We start from the raw sequence: 25,692 nt of genomic DNA, 5'->3' as shown, positions 1-25,692 counted from the left end.
GTGAAATGCTCAGAAGAATTTTCCTATTGTTTCTCAGAGGGCCTTGTTAATTAAGGTTCAGGACCAAGAAGGGAATCTGTCATCAAGTTGCCATTCTTCCTGCATGCATAACAAATTGCTTACATAAACTGTCCCCAGATCTCATCATCTCTCACTTCCCTTCTCCCGGAACTTGAAAGCGGTGCACTGTTATACTAGCCTGCAGTTCTATTATGTGAGAAGGACAATTTAGCTTTAACCGTAGTTTTCAAATATTTATGAGAGCAAGATTAGGGGCAGAATGAAACAGATCTGTGAATATATCTTTTGAATTAATAGCTTCAGTATTTTAGGTGGTTGGAGGAGCAGGGAGATAGGTGGAAAAAGGTGGGCACAGCGTCCCCTCCCAGGTTTACACAATAAACTGTTATCCATTTTATTAGGATAATTTCTCTACAGAAGCTGGTAAACAGAGGATCTAAACCTCAGACTGACATCACTTCTCTTCTCAAATCACGGAATCCACAACAGGCTCAGCATTTGGTCCCTGTGTGTTTTCTTCCCTCAAAGGTCCCCAGAGAGAGAAAGGAAAGCATAGCTGAGCTTTAAATAAATGGAGCCGTGCCAAAGAATTCAGTGTAGTCATTTGTCTTTGGTACTTAAACAGAGCAGAGAAGGAAGTTCTTGGAGTCAACTTTAGGCTGTGCAGAACAATGTCAATTCAAAATAATTGGAATTTATTACCATAAACTAAATAGAATAGGCAAGTGCTTTCTTACTCCTTCTTAAACTTTTCTTTTGTTGTAGTTAATCCTATGAAAGTATAGAAGAAAATCTATGTATTAGTAAGTTTACAACCATCTTGGGGTAATTTTATGAGCTGTATTCAATCTGTGGTACTTGATTTTTCTTTTAGCTTTCCCCATGATTGCCCACTTTGTCCTTATTTCCCCATCATTCAGCTCTCTTTGACTCATGCCTGTTAACACTTTCCCATCTTTCCCTAGCAGCCTGGTATGGCAAAAAAGACATTGAATGCAGTCATGCATCGCATTACAGTGTTTCAGTCAGTGATGGACCGCATGTAGGATGATGGTCTCGTAAGATTAGCACCATATAGCCCAGGAGTGTAGTAGGCTATACCGTCTAGGATTCTGAAAGTACATTCGATGATGTTCACATAATGATGCACTCTCCTAACGATGCGTTTCTCAGGACACCTCCCTGTTGTTAATCAACTCATGACTGTAGTAAAGTCGAGAGCTGTGGATTTTTATGTTTTGGGTTGAATTGTGTCCCCCTAAATTTGCACGTTGAAGTCTTAACCTCCAGTACTTCAGAAAGTGACTTTATTTGGACATAGGGTCTCTATAGAAGTTATTGACTTAAAGTGAGGTCATTAGGTGGAACACTAATACAATATGACTGGTGTTCTCATAAGAAAGTGATATTTGGACACAGGCATGCATTTGGGCAGAATGCCATTGGAACATGAAGGCAGCCATCTACAAGTCAAAGAGTGAGGCCTGGAACAGATTCTTCCTTCGTGGCCCTCAGAAGGAACCAACCCTGCCAACACCTTGATTTCAGACTTCCAGCCTCCAGAAATGTAAGATGATAAATTTCTGTTGTCTATGCCATCCAGTTTGTGGTACATTACTACAGCAGCCCTAGACAAAGTAAGAAACAGAACTATCAGTTATTTCTTGGGAAGACTGGGACATGCCACTTCTTGCCTCTGGGCCCTTCTTTACTTAAATGTACTATAGCATAATTATACCTGCTTCATCTAGTTTAAAGATAATAAGGTAATGGCTATAGAAATACCTGCAAATGCATGCTACTGTGTATACTACATGAGGCAAGTGTTACAAGGAAGTGTTTTTATGAGTAAAATTGGATGGTGTTCAAGATTATCATTGTACTACCTAAGTATCTGAAATTTTGTATTATTTTTTTCTATGGTCTAGAGACCTTGTTAAACTACAGATGATCTTCAGAATGGCACTAGGAATAGTTTGGAGGCCATGGCAGTACTCTAGAGAGAGAAATGTGAACTGAAATAGAATAATGGATACAGTCATTTCAGAATAGTAGTGACAGAACATTCAACAAATAATGGAGAGAGGAAAGTTAATTACCATGAAAGTAATTTGAACAACCTTGTGTTTAAGAACCTGGTTCTTGGGCCAGACCAGTGGTGCAGCAGTTAAGTTCCCACGTTCTGCTTCGGCTGCCAGGGGTCTGCCAGTTCGGATCCCAGGGGCAGACATGGCATCGCTCATCAAGCCATGCTGTGGAAGGTGTCCCACATATAAATTAGTGGAAGATGGGCCTGGATGTTAGCTCAGGGCCAGTCTTCCTCAGCAAAAAGAGGAAGATTGGCAGCCAATGTTAGCTCAGGGCTGATCGTCCTCAAAAAAAAAAAAAAAAGAAAGAAAGAAAAAAAAGAGCCTTGTTCTTGATTCAAATCTATACCTGGATCTAATTCACATATATTTGCGTAGAGTCCCATATTCCAAGTCTAAAATTAGTCAGGAAAATTACACTGGTTTTCTTTCTACTCACTGAAATGCACGAAGTATTTTGAAAGCTCCTACAGTTTACCTATCCAACGATTGGAGGAAACTCCATGGGGAATAAAACATTGCCTCTTTTTCACCCCAAGGGAGGAGAATGCATGTATAATGAGAGCTCAGTACATGCCCATCAAAGGAAAGAACAGAAAAGAAGAGAAGGGAAGGGAAAGCAGGAATTATTTAAACTCAATCTTCAGACAGATTTTCTCAACCCACATTTCCACTCAAGCTCTATTGCTTCCTTCCCCAATCTTCAAGAATTACTCAAAGTGCCACTAAAAATCAGTTATGCATTCTTCCCAACAAGAAGTTTCAAATGTGCAGACTACCATTTCCTCGCTCAGATTGAGAAATTTGAATGTATGAATATTCTCCAGTGCTTGATTAGATGTATAAGTTTTCAAAAGGAGTCAATATTTTATTGCCTTAAGATTCTTACTAAAAGACGTCATCAATATATTTATGATAAAGTCTTCATAAATTAAAACTAAAGTATTATGATTACATGTATTTTGATTAGCTCAACGATTTTACTCATCAACCCAATATTGCAAAACAAGATCCCCCTGTACCGTTTCTCTGAGGAACAGCTAACCGACTTAATTACAGGCCTGAAGGGCAGAACTCATTGCTAGAGGATATTCCTAGGGCACACAGTTTTATGAGAGGAGGCTGCAGAGAGAAGTAGCCTGACAACATGAAGAAGGTGACCCTTACAGCTTTTCTTCGAAACTCGTAAGAGCAGCATTACAGAGGAGGAGGATGTTACGGAGTCTTTCTGCATGGTGGGTAAAGTGCTGCAGCTCGTGACTGCTCCTCCCCCTCTTTGGGTTAATTTGTTTTCCGCACTGATAAATGCTGACTTTGGTTCTAAACCCACTTGCCAATACTGAAACAGCTTAGATGCTCTCCACTGTCATGTTCACTCAGCCAAACTGTCATTTGCAGAAACCTTTGCAAATTTACTTTGTATTGAGCTGGTAACATCTGACTAATTTCTACTAATACTGCAGAGCAGCTATAACCACTTTTGCAGAGCACATTAGCCTTGTTTAACTGGCATCATAAATAATAAATTCAAACTGCTGGGAATTGGCTTATAGTCTATATTCCTTTTTGACGTACTTTTGGAGTCAGGTACAGTATTTCACACTAATCATTCTGCTAAACCCAGAAGCTTTTGCCTGTTATTCTTACATCCCATTCAAATATTTTAAAGAAATAATGCATCATTCATTCTTTTCTCATATTCGCAATATTCCAATCTCGTCTCCAGGAAATCAAAATGTGCAATTATCTAACAGTTCTTTGGCAAGTCATTTGAATTGAGCCCTTGGCTGAGCTTTCAAATCTCCTTCAACCCATCCCCACCCCTATCTCCTTTTATCTTGGTTAGCATGGCAGGCTTGGCCTCAAGGTCTAAGGAATTCTCAAACTTCTGTCAAGGAAACAAAATAAAGGCAGCAGTTAAGAGAGACCAGAGAGATAAATTACTTCCAACAAACTGAGAGTCAACTCTGGGCACATTCACTTGCTAAAGCATAGAGGGGAAGCTTTCTGACTTAACTTTGCTCTTAGTGATGCTATGCTTGGGGTAATATTTGCCCAGGATACGTCCTTTAAAGAAATAAAGAGTAAATAAAGACGATGTCTTTCGAAGAGGGAGCATTATAAGGAGAATCAATTAATCTTGTAACATGAGTTATAGTAATATGAAAGATTGATGTCAATAGTGCAGGGGTTTTAAAACAGCCACTCATTAATACAAATTACTGGGTTAAGAAAAACACTTATTTTTAAAAATTATTAAATACAGGGGCAAAAGCAAATAGTGCCAGTCCCTCACCCCAAACTACATGTTCCTCAGCTCAGGGCATGAGATCAGGATGGAGGGTGCTGGCTGTGGATCTGAACTTCATGGCACCTCCAGCAGCATGAGTGGGCTCTTGTTAGGTCTATGTATTTTTGTTTGGGTTTGTCTTACAGGGAGGCACTCTTAGAGTGGAATTGATCACAAAGCATCACAGCAGCTCCATCTCCCGTCGGCAGACCCGCCAGCCTCCTTCATTTATAATACAGCACTCCCTTTCACTCTCAGCGCCTGGTCCTTGGAATGAGATCCTGTTTCATTTATCCTAAGATTCAATCATAGGAAATGACAATCAAATTATCACTTGTTCAGACACATAACCTTACATAGGAGGAAAAGATGCAGCAATACCAGCGAAAAATATTTTTGTGTATTTGTGTGTAATTTCACACTGAGTCTCACACAGAGGATGGGCTTTGTATGAGAACTTGATATGGCTCTGCAGATGTTGAGGAACTACGATGGAGAATTAGGAGTCTGCAAACTATGTTTTCCACTTTCCTTTATCAGTCAGCTTATTGTTAGATTCTATCAGCAAGAGGTACTGGGGGCAGATTAGAAGGCAAGAAGAGGGAGAAATATTTTTGTCCACTTCTTCATTCTCCTTTCCTTTCTTTCTTAGAGTCTCTGCAAATGGTACATGACTTCTTCAGTCCCAGCATCATCGGGAGGAGTGGCCATTCCTCCCAGATCTCAGCGACGGAGGTGGTGGCAGACCTTGAAGTGGGGATCTTCTTCTGCTGGTCCCAACACCTTTTCCTTTTGTTCTCCAGTCTTGCTGGAATTAATAATATTTGGTTTACCTCCTTTTCCTCTATTTTCTCTTCAAGTTTCGCCCCACCTCTGTAATCAATCTTCATACTACATCACTTCTCTTTGAGATGTTCATTTTCCTTTTTTGCTGACTACATTGTAATTAATACAAAAAGAAGATGTAAGAGAAAAAAATAGGAGACTTTCTGGTTGACTGACACATGGGGGTAACATGCAAAATAGAACCTTCCTTAATCTCTCCTGTAGTAACTTTAATAAAGGTTTTCCTTTCTTGCAAATGATTTTGCTGCAAAATGATTTTTTGTTACTATTATGAGTTAATTAATACATATAAATAGATATAATATATAGATACATATAAATCTACACAATTTGTAGCTATACAATAGTAACAAACAAATATGTCTTTGCCCATCACCCTGATTAGGACTAGAATAATCTACATGCCAAATTGATCACATTTCCTTCCCTCCCTCTAATAGAAAAACACTATTCCAAGTTTTGTTTATCCTTCCCTTGGCTGTCTTAGTAGTTTTATCACATATGCATTTATGCATATACTACATATTGCTTAGATACTTATGTTTTATGTTCTTGAACATTATGCAACTAATTTAATTCTGTAAGTATCCTTCTGTGAGTTTCTCAATTTTATTCAAAATTAAGTTTGTTGGAAGCAACCACATTAATATGTTTAGCTATGGCCCTCTTCTCTATAGTATTGCATTGTGTAAATATATTCTAATTTATTTAACATTTTTCTTATTGATGGGCATTTAATTGCTTTCAGAAAGAGAGCTGCTAAAAGTCTTTTTGTGCTTTTTGGTGCACAGGTATGAGAATTTCTCTGAGGTATGTACCTAAGAGTAGTACTGTTGAGTCACAAGATATACGCATCTTCTATTTTATTAGATAATATGATTATGTTTCAATGTAAGTTGCAGCAATGTATTTTCCTTCTATGAGTACATGGGTTCCAATCTTCTTATCAATCTATATTATTTCCATGACTCGATGCTGTCAGATTTTTTTTGACCTATCTGATAAGTAAAAATGAGACCTCATTATTTTAATTTGCATTCCACTCCTTGCTAGTGAAGTAAAAGATTTCCATGTCTATGACCATTAGTCTTTCTTCCTTTGTCAAATCAAGTTTACGTATTTTTCCCATTTTTCTATTTTTTTCTTAAAATGTTTTCTTAATGGTTTCTTTATATATGTTGCATACAATCTTTTGTTAATTACATATGCTATAAATGTTTTGTCTTTTTATTTTATTTGTGGTGTTGAACGAGAAATAGACAATGCTAATTTTAAAGGACATGGATTTATAATTTCCTTTAGTATTACTTTTTGGTTTAAAAAATCTTTTTCTATTTTTATCATAACAAAGATGGAAAGATATTCTCCTATTCCTTTTCCTAAGTTTAGAGTTCTGCCTTCCACATGTTAAGTCAACAATTTATTTGAATATATATATATGTGTGTGTGTAAACTATATATATATCTCTCAAATAAAATTTTCTATTTTTTAAAAAATTCTATTCTGTGTCATTCACTTATAGTTTATGCTTCTGCCAGTCCCGGTTGTCCTAGTAATATTACTTCATGATAAATACTATTTTCTAATAGAGGAAGTCTACCATTCTCATTTTGTTCTTCAGTAATATGTTCCCTATAAGAGCTCCTGTGCAATTCCACATAAATTTCGTAATCCATATGAAGGTCCCTGAAAAACTCCTTTGGGATTTTGATTAACATTTCATTGATCAATGTGGGTAGAATTGATATCAGTAGTAGATATGATGGAAAGGCTCGCTCAACCCCTGTTCTAACCTTTCAGAACACTGGTCTCTACTACAAATAAACTGTATTTCACAAAGAAACTATATTTCCCTGAAATCCTTTGCCATTACTGTCCTGGGAATAATTCAGCTTTATCAACAAGACACATGCCTTATCAAATTAAATTTGGAAGTAAGTTAATTGAGAGGAAGGGCAGTGCAAATGAAGCATACATTTTGCTGATGTGGAGTTAGCAAGCGTGGCTCTGGAACCAATAGACCCAGAAGCTGCTTCCTGACCTCTGCACCAGAGTTAAGATGCGATCCTGGACCAAGATCTAGGACACTGGCTTCTTCATCTCCCAGCCTCCTCAGTGTGGCAGAGGCAGCAGGGCCTTGATAGGGCAATTATGAATGCTATTTGAGGAACAGTTTCCAGAAGATTCTATGGAAATAGCTCCTCCAGCTTTTCTAATAATATTTTAAGCATCAAAATTCCCCTTTAAATTCCATTCTACGCTGATAAAATCCTATTCTGAGGCCCAGGAATGCAAGGCCTATTTAAAACTGAGGATGGGTGAAAACAACAGGACAAGAGCATGAAGCTAGGTTCTCTCCATGGTGCACAGGATTGTCTGAGAACTGAGAGTGGAGAGCAAATACTGAGAATACTCTCTGGGATACCAGTCCTGACCTAAGGAGAAGGCATTGTTAGAAGAATTTGAATTCTCTGGTGTACCAAGGTATGTATAGTAACGACAAAACCCCAAGTCAGCTCAACTAACAAGATTGACTCATCCCCCACGCTAACTGCCTGAGAAGAGGTGTATTCATTTCCACATGTGAATCCTGTTTACCTCAGTGTCTCCTTTTCTATAAGATATCTAAGACACAAAAAATATTAAACACATGCACACACAAAAAAAAATCAAGAAAAAACAACTCACTGTCAATATTCAAAGCAATAATAGAACTAGACTCAGATAAAACAGTGTTGGAATTACCACACAAAGAATTTTATATGACTGTGATTAGCATGTTAAAAGATCTGGTGGAGGGTCAACCTGGTGGCATAGTGGATAAATTCCTATGCTACACTTTGGCTGTCCAGGGTTTGCAGGTTTGGATCACAGGTGCGGACCTACACACCTCTCGTTAACCGAGGCTGTGGCAGTGTCCCACATACAAAATAGAGGTAGATGGGGGCCAGCATGGTTGTGGGGTGGTTAAGTGCACACATTCCACTTCTCAGCAGCCCGGGGTGCGCCAGTTCGGATCCCGGGTACGGACACGGCACTGCTTGGCAAAAGCCATGCTGTGGCAGGCATCCCACGTATAAAGTGGAGGAAGATGGGCATGGATGTTAGTTCAGGGCCAGTCTTCCTTAGCAAAAAGAGGAGAATTGGCAGTAGTTAGCTCAGGGCTAATCTTCCTCAAAAAAAAAAACAGAAAAAAAAATAGAGGAAGATGGACAAAGACGTTAACTCAGCAACAATCTTCCTCAAGCAAAAGAAAGAGGAAGATTGGCAACAGATGTTAGCTCAGGGCCAATCTTCCTCACACACACAAAAATAAGATCTAGTGGAAAAAGTTAATTGTGTGAAGTGATGGGAGATTTCAGAGGAGAGAAAGAAACTGCTGAAGATGAAGCTGGACACTAGTTCAACTCCTAAGTACACATTTTAATCAGTAATATACTATTGGAATAAGGAAGAGGCTACAGCATGAACTGAATTCAGCTTTGATTTGAACAGAATGGCTAAGAGTTTTAAAGGAAGAATGAGGCAGTGGGGAAGAGGGCAAGCAGAGGTCAGTAGAGTGAGGGAAGTGGAAAATTATGAAAACTTGGTCCGTGTAAATGCTGCTCTGTGTCTGCAAGCTAGCAATGACCAAAGTTAGGATTCTGTCCCTCACAGAGGGTGGGAAATGGAGGCTCCATCCTTTCTGATAATTACATTTAAAGAAATGGCTTTTAGATGCTTGAGAAAGACTGTTTCTTGGCAATGTCTAATCTACTGACTATAAAGAAATAGTCAGTGAATTTGAATTTCAGTCAATAAAAATCATCCAGGGTCTGTCCTGGTGGCATAGTAGTTAAGTTGACAACTCTGCTTTGGTGGCCTGGGGTTCGTGGGTTTGGATCCTGGGTGTGGACCTAACACCACTCATCAAGCCATTTTATGGCAGCAACCCACAAACAAAATAGAGGAAGATTGCCACAGATGTTAGCTCAGGGACAATCTTCCTCAGCAAAAATAAATACATAAATAAATAAAAGAAAAATCAACCAGACTGAAACACAAAGAGCGATGAGAATGGAGCATCCAAGAGCAGTGAGACAATTTCATATAGTCTATTTAAATACGTCACTGAAATCCCAGAAGAGGAAGAGAGAAAGAGCAGAGCTCAAAAAATATTTACAAAAATAATTGCCCAAAATTTTTAAAACAATCAAAGATCTGAGATCTGAGAAACTCAGAGAACCCTAAGCAGGATACATTTACATATGTAAAAATGAAACACGTTAGGAAGGTGACACAAAGCATGGAAGGGAGGAACTGATATATCTAATACTTGAAGGTAAACGGTGATAAGTTAAGATGTATGTTGTAAAACCTAGGGCAATCACTAAAATAAAATAGCAGAAGGGGATAACAATTAAGCCAAAAATGAAGATAAAATGGAGTCATTAAGAAATGCTCAACTAAAACTAATCCAAAAGCAGGCAGATAAAGAAGAAAAAATGAAAGAAAAAAAATAACCAGATGTGAAAAATAGAAAACCATTGGCAAGATAGTAGATTTAAATCTAACAACAATAATAATTATGTTAAACGTAAATGGTCTAAGTATCCAAAATGCAAGATAAATCGCTAGGATGCATAAAAAGCAAGGGCCAATCATACTCTATCTAAAAAAACCCACCTTATAAATAAAAATATATATGGGTTAAACGTATAGAGAATAGGTTCCACATTCCCTAGGCTATAGAAAGCTGGAAAAGCATCACTCCTACCTTAGTGACAAGAATAAAAAAACAAACTATCAGGACTACCTTCTTTTTAACCCACCCTAAAGCTGAGATTGTAGGGCAAAAACAGAGCCAAGGAAAGGCAAAGCCCCCTAAAGAAGAATGAGATGGGAGACGTGACCAAGCTATGTGGCAGAGCACAGGAGGAAAAGACACTTCATGTAACACAAGAAGGTTTAAAAACATAGTGAAATTTTTTAATAAATTGCTAACACCCTTGTGTAGGGCCCCCTGATAGTACAGAACCACAAGGATCCAGAAACAAGGAGGTTTGCCAACACTCGCTGTATCGTCTCCATAAATTCAACTGGGCGCTCACAAGAAAAATTAAAAATAGGGTGAGAGACCAGAAAAGACTTTCCTTGGTAGAGCTGACATCAAAAAGCAGATTGGGGGACCAGCCTGGTGGCACAGATGTTAAGTTTGCAAGTTCCACTTTGGCAGCCTGGGGTTTGCTGGTTCGGATGCCAGATGCAGAACTACATACCACTTATCAAGCCATGCTGTGGCACTTGTCCCACATATAAAATAGAGGAAGATGGGCATGGATGTTAGCTCAGTCCCAATCTTCCTCAGCAAAAAGAGGAGATTGGCAGTAGATGTTAGCTTAGTCTAATCTCTCCCCCCCCCCAAAAAAAAAATGGATTGGCTACCACTGCAGGAAAGGTAGAAAATCCTACTGGATCTTAGCTCTCTACAGAAAAAGGTTGTAAGCCTCTAATGGAGGGTAGTAAATTCTATTAACTCCTGGGCTCAGGTGAAGAATCTTTGCAATTGGGAGAATAGACAAAAAATTTTTAAAAAAGACCTGTACCTCCAGGGAAAGAGCAGGCAAGAACCCTGGGCTAGGATTTGATGCCAATGCCATTAGAGGTCTCCTGCCACTAGGGAGGATCAGGAAATTGTTTCTGGACAGACTTGTCAAAGATGCAAGCCACAAGATGGGCAACACCACTGAGAAACCTCTGTCCCTGACATGGAGCCAAACAGGACATGCCAATGTAACAAGCAGTAAATCAGTCTGAGTCTGGGTGAGGTGCCTGGACATGGAGAGAACACTTCTTTGTGCCTCGAGGGCACTGGTAAACTGAAGCTAAGGGTGGAGCAGGATCATTGAGGAAAACCCTCAGGCGCGCCAGCCTCTGCTCTAAGCACAAAGTAAAGTGAGCAGAATTTGATTCTGGTGGTGCAGTGAAGAGAACCAAAAGAACAACCCAACCCAAACCCGACTATAAGTTGTTTAAACACAGCAAATAAAAGTACAGCTTGTCAGGCTCTATTTTTAAAACTCTGTGTGCTGTATACAAGAAACCGGCTTTATATATGTATCTCTAAGACGTATCTAGGATAAAATAAAAGGATGGGAAAGTTTATGCCATGCAACCTTACTCAAAAGAAATCTGGAATGGTTATATTAATGTCAGAAAAATAGACTTCAGAACAAGAAATTCTACCCACAGTAAAGAGAGAGAGTGTATAATGAAAAAGAAGTCAATTTTCCCTAGAAGGTACAACAGCCCTAAATGTGAATGCACCCACAACAAAGTTTTAAAATACATGAAACAAAGACTATTAGAAAATAAAGGAAAAATAGACAAATCTGCAGTCATAGTTAGAGACATCAAAACTTTTCTCTCAGTAATTGATGAAAAAAAACAGATATAAAAATCAGTAAAGGATATTTAAGATCTGACTAACAGTATCAACCCACCTGAACCATTTGGCACTAATGGAACATTCCACATACAATTAGAATACAAATAATTTCAAGTGTCCTTGGAAAATTTATCAAAATACATGATAGAAGAAATGTCCATACATTTAAAAGAATTGAAATCATACACAATTTTTTTTTACCCCACAACAGAATTAAACTAGAAAATAATAACATATAGATATCTGGAAAACCTCAAATATGTATAAATTAAACCGGACAGGAGGACACTCAACAACGTAGTCACATGCTAAATTAGAAAGTATTTTGAATTCAATACAAATCAAAGCACAGTATATAATTTGTGGAATGAGCTGAAGAAGGGCTTTGAGGGAAATAGGGCATTAAATGCATACATTAGAGAAAAGAGAAAGATCTCAAATCAGTGATGTAAATTTTCAACTAAAGAAATTAAGTAAAAAGAGGAATATAAACACAAATCAAGGGGAAGGAAGAGAATAATCATGGTAAGAGCAGAGATAAATGAATTTGAAAACAAAAGAAAGAATGAATGACCTCTGAACATTACCATCTTAGGACAGGTTTTCCAGAAGCTGATCCTGAAGCATCGTGGAAATGAGGAATTAAGAAAATGCAAAAACGTATGAAAGAGAAAGCTGTGGAGTGGGGAGAAGGACAGGGAAGGGCAAGAAGGAAAACAAAGATGTATTTTCAGGCAAAATTCTAACTTCAACCTGGGCCTGCAGGGAGTTCTGGAGCATGCATTCCACTCAGAGCTTGCTTTCCCTCCAGGCCAGGGAGCTGGGCTCTCATGTCTCATGGTCAGTCATCAACTATTTGACTATTCGGGCATGGGGCACCGAACTGATAAGTCCAAAGTAATATGGGCCGTGTCTGCTACACTTTATATGGATTATACTCCTTTTTTAAGGTGAAAAAATAGCTTAATATCTGAAGAAGATAATCTCTAATACACCAGTGGACGCACATTGCATTGTTCTTCATTATGAGCAGAAATTACAGGCTTCTAAATGTTGGCTCTATTAATGCCTTCTTCTCCTAGTCTCCTGGGCTCCTTAGGCATCACGTTCCTCTTTCATTCCTTGTATTTGCTGCACCCTTCATAGTCCAAAGACAGTAGTAACATTGATGTTTACTTCCTAAACTTAATGACATGTCCACAAGCATGGTCCTAGCTCCCCCTGGTAGTGTTGTCTTTCATTTCATTATCCTTCATCGTCCAGGGGTCTCCGCTCCTAGGAACTTGGAATAAATTCCTTCATGGCCATGTCAGGTGACAAATAGATATCACACTTAGAGCTTCTTTCAAAAAGCTGACCAATGTTACAAGCAGAGGTGACTCTTTCCTCTGAGTAATTCCTTGCCCAAACTGCACATCTGGGGAATTCGGGTTTGAAACTTAGCCCTGTCTGTCCTGGAGCAGAGGTTCTCAGTCTCAACGCTACTGACACATTGAACCAGATAATCTTTGCTGTGGAAGGCTTCTCTGTGCATTGTAGGGTATTAAGCAGCATCCTTGGCCTCTACCACTCCAGATGCGACAACCAAAATTGTCTCCAGACGTTGCCAAATATACCCTGGAGACCAAAATTGCCCCCAGTTAAGAAGTACAGCTCTAAAGTAGAGTTTATAAAAAATCTTTCTTCCCACAACTAGAAGGACCTGCAACTATGATATACAACTATGTACAGGGGGAGTTTGGGGAGATAAAGCAGGAAAAAAAAAAAGAAGATTGGCAACAGTTGTTAGCCCAAGTGCCAATCTTGAAAAAAAAAAATCTTTCTGTGATAATGGAAATGACCTGTATCTGGGTAGTCCAGTATGATAGCTATTAGCCATATGGGACTATTAAGAACTTGAAATGTGGCTACTTTTGCATGAAAATGAAACTAATATATTTAATTTTATTAATTTAGGTGTTAGATTAAATGGCCACTTGTGACCCATGACTCCTCTAGTGCAGTGCTAGAGTCTAGGTTAAAGATAGCTGGAGTTCTAACGTGCTCTCTTTCTGTTCCCCCTGAGTTCCTATAGCGTGCCCCACTTCTTATGGCAGGCAGGCAATAAGAAGTCCCCATCCTCGACCTTGGCTATAATTATAATTATTCCTAATATCCTATATTGCATTATAGTTTACAAATGTTTTCAGCATGTTATTAAACTTGGGTTTCACTATCCCTTGAAACATGCAAGTTTCTTTCTCCTGGTATATAAATGGGACTAGAAGACTTTTCCACAATCATAGCGAACACATGGCAGAACCCGATCAGAAACCATGTTTTCTGTCTCAGAATCCATAAGCCTTCATATATTTGTTCTTCTTGATAAAAGAGAATCTCAATTTTGCCAACGTTTTCTCTTATAAAAAATTTCCTCATAACCTCTATCCCTTTCTGACCACTGCTCACTTTAAGTTCCCTACCTCTCTATGGCATTGTCACATCCTTATTCATATATTGTTCTGCCATTTTTTTGAGTTACTTTAAATATGTATATGCCATTTCTAAATAGAGTGGATATTTGTTGCATGAAGATAACTGAATACATGAAATTTGTAAAACTTAAAAATCAGATTTATAAACATATGAGAAATAAATTCTGGTATTATTTCTCTTTTGGGAAATAGGCCAGTACTCCTGGTCTAATAGAAAAATCTTGATGAAGATATTTCTAACAAAGAACCATTTGGTCAAATTTGGTTTGTATTTTTAATTCAAACTCTTATTTGATAAATAAACTTAGGAACATTTATTCATTTATTTATTTTTTTGAGAAAGATTAGCCCTGAGCTAACTACTGCCAGTCCTCCTCTTTTTGCTGAGGAAGCCTGGCCCTAAGCTAACATCGTGCCCATCTTCCTCTACTTTATATGTGGGACGCCTACCACAGCATGGCTTGCCAAGTGATGCCATGTCCGTCAGCACCCAGGATCAGAACCAGGTGGTCAAGAAGCGGCTGAGCCTCCAGGCTGGCCCCCTTAGGAACATTTCTAATGGAAACTTTGCAAATGTTGATTACAACTCGAAGGCAAGTTAAGAAGAGAGTTTCAAAGAAATATTTTAAAGAGACAGTATCAATGAATCATGGAACTTAATTATTCGGAGAGCAGTTCAAACTCTTTTCTTAATTTCTTTTTTTAAAAGGTATGCTCTGAATTGTAAGCCAGGAAGTTATTGGGATCTAGTTCGAAGTCCAATGTGTCAGAAAATGTTACAGAAAGATAGAGTTTATGGTATTAGAAGGAGCATGGAATCAATCTGTGATATAGTTTTCTTTTTTTTTCTCAGTGCAGCAAACAATGACACTTTATTTTGATCCACAATATGTTTTCCACCTGAAAACTGATTGTTACCAAAAACTTAAAATATCAACAAATATGGACACTGACTGAATTGTAATTGAATCTGAAAGCATTTTCTTCTAAAATATCCAGTGGTTTTTGTAACCTCTTTTGGTCAACTATGGATGGAAACATCTATGTTAATTCTGTAAAAACATTAAGTTAATCTTAAATCTTAGAGTGTCTATTACCATGCATATCCAAAGTCACTCTCTCTTCACGCCTCTTAAAGCCAGTTAAAGCATCCTCTGATACACTCATCTGTGTTTGTAATGATATGTTAACTTGTATTACTATATACTGTTTTTTGAATGAATATTTTGCTCACCACCAATGTGTATAATATCCAGATGGCTAGAGTTGTTGTCAACTAAATTTCTTTCATGATCTAGTAAAGTGTTGTGCACTTTATGGTCACTCAGTAAACTATTATTTAATGAATGATGTATAGGAGAAATGAACAATAAATGAATCATTATGCTTAAAAATTTTATGACAAACTTTCTATGAATGCAAGGTGAGGTATTATCTCATAAATATTTGCTGCAGTTGTATATGATCATATTGATATAAGGTTTGGCATATGGTAATTATAGGAGTACTGGTAGAAACACAGAGCATATGACAATATTTTGGAGTTTTAAAATTACTCACTCTTTTCCATTTTCCTGTGTTTTTGAATTTGACAATGTCTGGAAAACATAGGCAATCAACTCATGGTTAAAAACGTACAATCTTCAACTAGTATATTTTGCCTTCATTTATATTGAATTCATCAAAATATGCTTTTATAGTATCTCTTTGATGTTCATAATGGCTTTTTGGTAAGTCATGGAAAGTTCTTCTTTTGAGAGAGGACATGACTCCTTGCCAACAGTTTATAGAACATGGTTAACTTTCTCAGAATCCATAAGAAGGCTACAAATCAAAGAACCTTCCACCATCACCCCAATGTGATCAGAGACTTTTCACCAGTCGTGAATGCCAGAGTCAGGCTCCACTCAGAGTGACTATGATTCAAAATGCAGTGTGTAGGCGTTTTTAATTAAACTGATGGAAATGGTGACAGGGTAATGGCTGTAATTGTTCACCATTTCACATAGAAAAGAATTTGCTCAGTAAATAGGACGCTTTGTTTCCAACCTAATTTAATGGAAACATAGAAGGTACAAGAAAGTAATGTGCCAACTGACACTGGGTGTAATATAAGGCATTTCAGAGACTTTTGTGCAAATGTCCATCAGCTGACATCTGTCAAAGCAAACACTTGGGCTGGTTTCAGAGCATATCCGTTTGCCAGCAGCAAACATTTAGTGAGCTTCGTTCTCTGAGGAACAGTGTTGGTTTGTTTTGCTATGTGAGCATTTGAAATAACCCACTTTTTCAAAAACCCCAAACTGCATAAATACCACATATCCTTGTTGTATAGTAAAAAGAACAGACTTTTATGCATATGGATACCAATCCTTAGACTAATTGAGAGGCTACGGGAGCACAGGAGAGAAGACTCATGAGGCACAGCTTGTTTCACTGTAGCCTGGATAAAGACATTAAGGCCTAAAGAATATTACCTCCATCAAACACATAAACTTAAATGGGCTCCACACTGCCGGCTCATGCACTCTATTAAAGCATCTTGTGTGTTTATACTTCTAGAGGCTGGCCTGATTTCCATTTCAATTTCTGTGAGTATCATAAAAGCTCATGCAATGTAAAACTACAAAATTTAACTGTATTCTGTAATTTTGAATTCACTCTTTAGAATAGTCAGGAGAAGGAAATTTCAGTCGTTTCTCCTTAGCATAGCATATCTATATTTTTCTGTATCCTTCTTTACTATAATTGGCCTATGGAATATTTATCTTTTGGATAATCTGTGGCAAATTTAAATTCCCAGTGTTCAGCAGAGTAGGCATCTCCACTTCTCTTTTCCCTCCCAGTCCAACGTCACGCCCTGACCTCAAGGTGGAGATTGAGAAGCAAAAATACAAAGAGTGTCAAGGTAGTGACCACCTAAACTAAAACTTCGCAGTGGTGATATTCAATGTCTCAATATATAATGTATTCTAAATTTAACTTTGAAAAAAATATCTAAATCTACGCACTTCTTTGAAAAAAAGTGCTGGTTTATGATTCAGGAAAATCATTTTTTAGTTCACAAAATTATTGAATTTTCTACAATCATGCAATTTTAGATTTGGCATGTACCAAGTGTCTTATTCAACATCTTCATTAACTTATGAAGAAATTAAGGCTGAAATCAGCTAATGAATGTCTTTGTGCAACGTCATCTATGGAAATATTCAAAGTTACAAAGTATATTATAAGAGAGCTATGGTGATATTGGGGTGTTGATAGCATTGTTATTATTTAGGCTCAGTTATTAGGGATAAAAACCCGATTCCTTTACACTTCTTCATTCTCTGCCATATTCATTTTGAATTCAGGTTCATAAGCACAGACTCATATCAAAATCAGCACTGTATAGCTTTTGCAAACACATGACTTCTAGTTTATCTGAAGTTTTAGATTATTTACACTTCTATTTCTACAACAACATGGTGCCTAAGAGGTGACTTTATGAAAATGTAAACAATTTAGAGAACAATTTAGATTTCCTTCATTGAGAAACATTGAGCAATCATACTGATATTCACCATGGATGCAGGATCTCTCTTTTTCTAGATATTCTGGTAAACACTTTTCAAACATAGACTTTAATTATTGCAACATTTCCAATTTGATGTTTTATGTAAAAAAAGTAAACAAGTAAATAAATTGTAGGTAGATAGCAGACATTCCTGTTTTACAGGTGTTGAAACCAAAGGTATCACTTAGCGGGAACTCAAACGTTGTCTTAATCCTAAACCCACATTTTTTCTACTCCAACATACTTCACACAAGCAGCATTATTTAAGTATTTATTACTTATTGAATAATTACACAAGCATTATTCAAGGAACTGTACTAGACTCTACTGTAGCAATCTAATTCTTCTTAATGGCTCTTTCACTCCATTTGTTTGTTTCTTTCTTTTTGTACACATGTGACCCAGGTGTGTCAATTGGTTAGTGTAGTGTGTAGGGTGTCATGATTTTGATGTTTTATGGTCAATTAGCAATTCTCGGATCCTCAACTTCAGCAGCTGTTATTCACACGAGGGGCAGAGTGAGTGAGTTCAGCCTGGTGCCATTCTTCCATTTCCCCTGTGCTCCTGGGAGAGCATCCTAGTGCATGCACTTCTGATACTGACCGGCACATGAGCTCTCTTATAGAAGTCCATGTGCAACAATGAATTTATACAACAAAATATCGAAAGGCCAAGATCTCAATTCTCATCTTTCCTTTTTGGGAATTGAAATGAGTCAAGGGACAAACCTTTTTCTAACCTCTATGTGAACTCTCTGGGTCACATTCTGTATGATGGCCTGGCTTAAATCTGATAACTCAGGCATTTACCCACTGGATATTCTTTTTAGTGATGATTTTCTTTTAAGTTTGTGAAAATGCTCTGGACAATGCTGCCAATCAACAAATAACAAAGCTGTGGTGAGCTAGGCAGTGATAAAAGTGAATCCTGGTAGCAACAAATCCCTCCTTTTTCATCCTGACCTGGAATTATTTTGGATGTCTAGAGTGATGGGTCCACAATACCTCTGAAAAAAGATCCACAATATATATGTCTCAAAGCTGTCATTCGTACTCCTTGAACAAGTTTGCAAGTTGTTTTTGTAACAAAATCCTGCTCTCACCATGATACTCCAAGAGTCTCAATGTCAAAAAGCAAGATTACTGTGTAGCATTAGCACGTCCATACCATGAGGCTTGAACACCAAAGGACCGCAGTCATCAATGAAGAAATATGGCTCAGGTAACAAAACTAGTAAATACAAACAGTATTAAGAGTCTGACTGTGCCAAGACTGGTTCAGAGAACTAAACCCTATCACACACAATATGCACGACAAAGTCAAACTTTTCTCTTTCACAACTATTCAGGCAGGAGATCAGTCTTCTGTTAGATTCTGGAACATTCCACTTTCACTATGCAAAGAATCACCTATGTGACCTATCCCCAATCTGAATACTTTAGCACAGGGATTTCACACAAAACTGCTGTAGCTGCAGATCTCATCTGATAAGAGAAAAGATAGACTGTCGACTGGGAATCAGGAGGAGAAGGAGTCACAATGAGTGTTCTCTTTCTGACCTGTGATAAAGCTAAGTGAACTTGACAAAGCAGATCAAAGCTATACAGTATATCTGATCAAAATTAATTTCACTGATATATCAAAATCACAAGCTTGAGAAATGATATACATTTCTCATGAACTTAATTGTTTACAGCACAGTTAAACGTGTATTATCCCATTTATTTTAAACCTCATGACCACCTAATTTGATAGGGCTTATTATACAAATATAAGTGACATGAGGGGTACTCCACCCATAAACCTAGTTGTAACTTGCTAAGAAGCCACTAATTTGTATATCTTGCATAAGCACAAAGCTTGGCTTCTAATTTTCTGAAAATTCCAAGCAACTTAGTCACCTATGGTGGCATTTGAATCCTGGACTCTTGGCGTGTATATATTATTTTCCGAGTTTCACCTTATGAACTCATACCTTGGTTTAGGTTTTCCCAGAAGCAGACGATGAGACAAGAGTCTAAGTGCAAATAATTTATGCGGGAGTTTTTCTAAGAGAACACTGGTAAAGGAGTGAAAAAATAAGGCAGGGAAGGAAAAAGCCAATAAAGTTTATGAAATCAAACCAGTTACCACTGTGGACAACTGGAGCTCAGGTCTTCTGGGGAACCCTTGGAGACATTTAGAATATGCCTAAGAGTTGACATTCCAGTGAATGATAAGACGGCTAAGACCCTGGGCTACTTCCAAAGGTATTAACTCTCCCAAACTTTCAGTCCACTGTACACACTGGTTGACAATGTCCCTGAAGCCAGTAAAATTCCTTCTGGCACAGGTTGTAAGTGTGTACAATGTCAGCATGTAGAAGTAAATATAGAGAGCATCTGGATGATGATATGGGTACTTTCTTACTGCCTCCTGGGTTCTGATGAGTCTGATGAGGTATGTTTAGCGTGAAAAGTTTTTATTGTTTTTTTGCGGAAGACTAGCCCTGAGCTAACATCTGCTGCCAATCCTCTTCTTTTTGCTGAGGAAGACTGGCCCAGAGCTAACATCCGTGCCCATCTTCCTCTACTTTATGTGTGGGACTCCTAACCCAGCATAACTTGCCAAGTGGTGCCATGTCTGCACCCGGAATCCAAACCAGTGAACCCCGGGCCACTGAAGCGGAATGTGTGCACTTAACCACTGGACCACTGGGCCAGCCATGAGATTTATTTTTTAACTTATTAAAAGGGTAAGATTGATATCTAAACATAACATACCCCTTATATGAGTTAAAAAAGCAGTCTTTCACATCGAACACTTTGTGAGCTTAAAATATTTAAATGAAAATTTGGAAGTCATTAGCAGGGTCATATTGTGGAAGGTATAGAAACTCTGATCTCTTTTTTCCTCTCCTCTCCCTTCTTCCCAGTTCTTCTCTTTACTGATTTGATCCCCCTATTTCTCTAAAACAGAATAACTTGTTCTTTTTACTCATGCTATCAGATTTAATGCTATCTCCCTTTTTTTAAATTACTTTTTTCTGAGTTCATTTGGAGTTTATTTCCTCACCAAAAGAATTTTTCAAACAAATGTCATGCTCTCCCCATGAGGAATGCTGGTCAATAATATTTTCTTGAAATTCATCACAGTAGTTTGGCTGATAAGAAAACCCAGGCAGAGGTATTCTTATCAATTTATCTGCTATTACAAAGCTAAGAAATATCAGAGGTTTTCTCCTTCTGGAAACTGAAATTCTTCCCCACATGAGGCTGCTTCTCATCATGGGGTGGCCCATGTAAATAAATGTTGAAGAGGACTCAGTCAGATCTGAGTTAGGGTTACTCTACTTTCTCCTGCCCTATCTTACCAAAGTTGTAGCTGGATGAGCAGAATGACGAAGAGTAGCTTCTAGGCACATGAATAAAAGCCTAGAACTTACTCCTAATTAACTCCCAGTGATTCTCATATGACTTATTTGTCCTCATGTTTGGACCTCATAGGTCAACCTTGCTTGAGAGTTTTGGAGGTTTTATTCTCTCTCTGCTTCTTGCAGTTAGATTTCAAGATGAATTGTGATGAGGATCAGGAAGCATGGCTTTATAAGGAAATAAAGTTTTACAGTGACAAAAATGAAAACTATTTTAGCGCATTTTTGAAATTCTAAAATTTTCAGCTTTCATTCCTAGCCTATGAGAGTCAAATTATGGATTAGAAACTTTTTGTGAAAATTCTATGATTTTAACCTTTATTCCTGATATTAGTTACTTTTGATATTTTGGGTGGGGAATGCAAAATAATGTATTTCTCTTACTGTGAAAGATTGAGACAAGTGTGATTGTGGAAGAATATCTCTGTCATTGTGCCCTAGTGACCCTGCACACATTCACACAGAGCACCCAGGCAAAGACTTGAAGGGCAGCTTATCTGAGTCTTGGAGGAAATCCTTGTGATCCTTCCAGATCTCGAAAGCATGGGACGCTTGTGAGGAGCCATCTGCTACTCGCCTCCCTGTCTCCCCTGGGCAGCGTGGTATGATACTTTCTCATTGGCTCCTGGGTACTGATGAGTAAGGGGTTTTCTACCTCGCCTCCCTCAGAATAGAACTGCAGGATATATAACCCACTTAGCTGCAGTCTAGATGTGGCTTCTTAGCAGAGGCATATATCCCATATCTCACACTGTGGTCATCCCGTGTCTTCCTTTTAGGTAGGTGGCACGAAGACTGGGAAGCTGGCACCTTTGTGTATTCTTCCCTTAACAGTAGGTGAGGAACTATCTCAATGTAAAAATAGCTGGTATCTTTACCAGCCAAGACAGGAAAGCTTGGCATTGACTTTCTCTTCTGTTGTTCTTGATAGTGATAACCCCTTGTTCCAAAGGGAAAGCCTCGCATCTACCTCCAAGACCCTTGCTGAAAAGCAGTGCTTCATTTTCAGAGTTACTGCCATTTTGTGATGATCTAGCAAAAGCAACATTTTTACCATATTCCTTTATTTGAGGGGGAGAACTTGAACTTTATTGAAATTCTTGAATTTAGCAAAGATTTGCATGGTTCTCTTCCCTTCATCAGTAATTCCCCTTAAAATAGAATGATAGTATGCACTCTGGGGAGCTCTTACATTAAGAGTTTGCTAAATGGATCCAAATCCTGCCTGGGAGTGTTCGGTGACCCTTTTTTCATGACAACATTTTGAATCAAGTCATCTGCACACGCATTAACTCCTAGGTACCAAATCCAAGTCCGTCTTCTCAAAATAACTATCCCGCTTTAAAATTTCTTTTTATATAGATGTCCAGGGATTTTATCTGACATAAATATTTCATATATAGACTTGGATAAGAATGCATATCGAATTTGGCTTTAGCTCATCTTTTAAGACCCTTTAAAATTCCCTAAATAGCCCATCCCTCTAAATAACCCTACATTATAATCTGAGGTCCACTCCTACTAACCCCCTGTGGATATACATTGATTTGAGAATGACTATGTACCAAGACCTTTAATATGTAATCATTTATTTGGTATCACATAATCATTGCAACAATCCCTGGAGGTATAAATTATTGCATATAGTTTTATGCAAAGAGAAACTGGAGCCAAAAGATGTTAGGCATCCTGGACAAGGTCCTAAGCTAATCAAGGGTACAGGTGGGATCGCAATTCCTGACACCAGCCTGTTTTCTTCCCACTCAGCTTCACTTCCATTCATGCAACACCTGTGCTCAACGATGATGTAATTGGATATTTTTATAGTTATCTTTATTATAGTGAGGGTAAAGTTGACTTTATTTTCAATGGGCTGCTTAGAAACAATGCTGGAAGGAATCTCACAATTAAAAACTTCTAAGTAATGAGATATATTTGGTTTTCCTAAAATGTAAAAACAAATCTGAAAATCTGGATTACAAATTGGATCAACTAAATAGTTGTTCAAGTCGGGCGTTCTATCATAGATGTGACAATAGTGAATGTTTATTAAAATTTATGGAAATATTCTTACTGCATCTTAGCCTCAGATGGTTGAAGTTAGCATTCCAAACATTTCTTGGTTACAATGTGTTCCTATCAGTGACTTTGGAAGCAGACTCTATATAGTAATCTTCGTGCAATATGCCGTGATTCAAAAGAATCCTAGGAGATCTATGGTTTCAAAGCAATGGCATGCAATTAAAAAAAAAAAACCAGCCAAACAGAAAACTGCAAATCCAAATTATTTCACCTAGATGTTTATTGACTCATTACTATGGTCTCAGCAATGGACCAAGCAGGTACTAGGAGTTTGGGATTCAAAAATTACTGAATAAGGGCTGGCCTTGTGGTGTTGTGGTTAAGTTCACATGCTCCATTTTGGCAGACAGGGGTTCACAGGTTCAGATCCCGGGCACTGACCTACATACGACTTATCCAGCCACACTGTGGCAGCATCCCACATGCAAAGTAGAGGAGGATTGGCATGGATGTTAGCTCAGCAACAATTTTTCACAAGCAAAGAGAGGAAGATTATTTCTCAACAACAACAACAGCAACAAAAAATAGTGAATCAGATAAAAATTGTCCCTTACAATCACTTGTGAGGCTAAGCATTTCCCTGGGAATGGCTGTTGTCACTGCCTGAAATATTTGCAGGATTCAGTTTTTGATATTTCCCTCAGATCTTGGGGACTACACTTATATGGATCTCTGTCATCATGTCTGATCTCTGTTCTTCAAAGTTAAATTTAATTTTCCCCTATAAATAGGCTTTCATAAGTGTTTGGAGACTCTGGCAGAGGTCAGCTACCTGCTGCAAACTATTGATGGGCTGTGTCACCTCCCCTTTCTGAACAGATCATCAAGATCAGCGTTTTTGATCCTGCATCTTTAGGAGGGATGCCTGTTGAGTCGTCATGTAGGAAGGTAATATCCACTTAGTGGATGGATCATTCAAGTCAAGCCTGGCCATAAATGGGGTGACAGATTTGACAACCTGCCTGCCTGTGATTTGTGTCTGAGATTTGAATTTGGGAGGTGGTGAAAAATCATTAGGAGTAAAGGCTGTGGAATAAGGTGAGCAATCAATTCTAAGAACATTCACCTGTATAGAAGAAGGGCTCAGGAAAGATGTGCTGAAATTTTTAATTGACTTGTTGCGTATACTAATGGTAAATTTCCTTTTTCAAACATATAATCTGACTACAGTTTAAGAAGATTATTATTTAGGCAATAAATTTGGTAAGTCATTCCCTGATTTATTATACTGAGGTCTTTTCTTTGAGAAAGACCTAGATTAGGAAAATTTCAAAATGAGGTTAAAGTAATGACAGCTCATTGGAATAAGCAGATATACTAAGAGTTATTTGATGTGGACCTATCATGTACCACTGACTGTTGCTCCACGTGCTTTCTTATTTAATCCTCTCAGTAACATTGCAGGTACGTATTATTATAATTATTTAGTAATACTAGATATAAACTAAGGTTTATATAATACTAAATATAAACTAAGGTTTATAAAAGTGAAATGGTTTGTTGAAGGTTGTACATGTTGGCCCATGACAGCCTTTGATGTTGGAATTCAGGACTATCTGATTCCAAATCATGAACTCATTTTTTTATCATACTTGCTGTTTAAGATGTAACAAGAGCTTATTTACATACATAGATGTTCTGGCAAGTTCACTTTTTGAAAGTTCATTACTTTGCACTCATGCCATATATAAAGGTTACTCCAGAACCTAGGTCTATAAGATTTACCTTCCCACTTCTTTTTCCCATGCGTTTGTAAGTTTTCTTCCTTATTTCTAAATGAGATACATAATAAATGTTGGAAATTAGAACATAGATTTAATATAAAAATATCTTCAGTCTTGGAAGTAGAGGCTACTTTCACTTCTGAAGTGTTGCTGAGGAATGTTAAACGCTTTAAAGACTGAATGCCCTCCTTTTAAAATGCAACATTCCCTCCAGCTCTCAGGTTGTCATCTATTCTCTGACACAAACAGCCTGATTCCCGTATGACATATTCAGAGCCTGCCCTGTACAGACTCATTTACAGTGACTCCATTTAAGTCACACTTTTTAAATTGTTCCCAAGAGACGTGGCTCAAATAGAGCGGAGCCGTCCGCATTAGCCACCACACACAGCCGGGCTGAGTGACAGGCATGTTAAATCTGTTCATTTTAAATCTCTGTGGTGCTTTGCCTCTTAATGATAGCACTGTCTATAAAACTAAGACTGTAAGTCCCTTAACTTGACTCAGTACAGGGCTAGGGAAGTATCTAAGGCAAGGCAAAACAACACGGTGCTGTTATGCCCAGATGCTGAGCTCTCCTCTCTTGGAAGATGCTCATTTTGGCCAAGGCAAGGACTGCAGATGATGAGACTAGGGTTGATGCTACTTTGTCCGGAATTTAAAGCCCTTCACAATCTGTCCAACTACACTTTGTGTCTCTCTCACCCAGAATCCCCTACTCCATGTGACTTTATCATTATTCCTTTCACCTCACAGTTTCTCATCCTTGCCT

Source organism: Equus przewalskii, chromosome 25 (genome assembly GCF_037783145.1).
Source record: "Equus przewalskii isolate Varuska chromosome 25, EquPr2, whole genome shotgun sequence".
Classification (NCBI taxonomy): Eukaryota; Metazoa; Chordata; class Mammalia; order Perissodactyla; family Equidae; genus Equus; species Equus przewalskii.
This window is presented reverse-complemented; position numbering follows the sequence as displayed.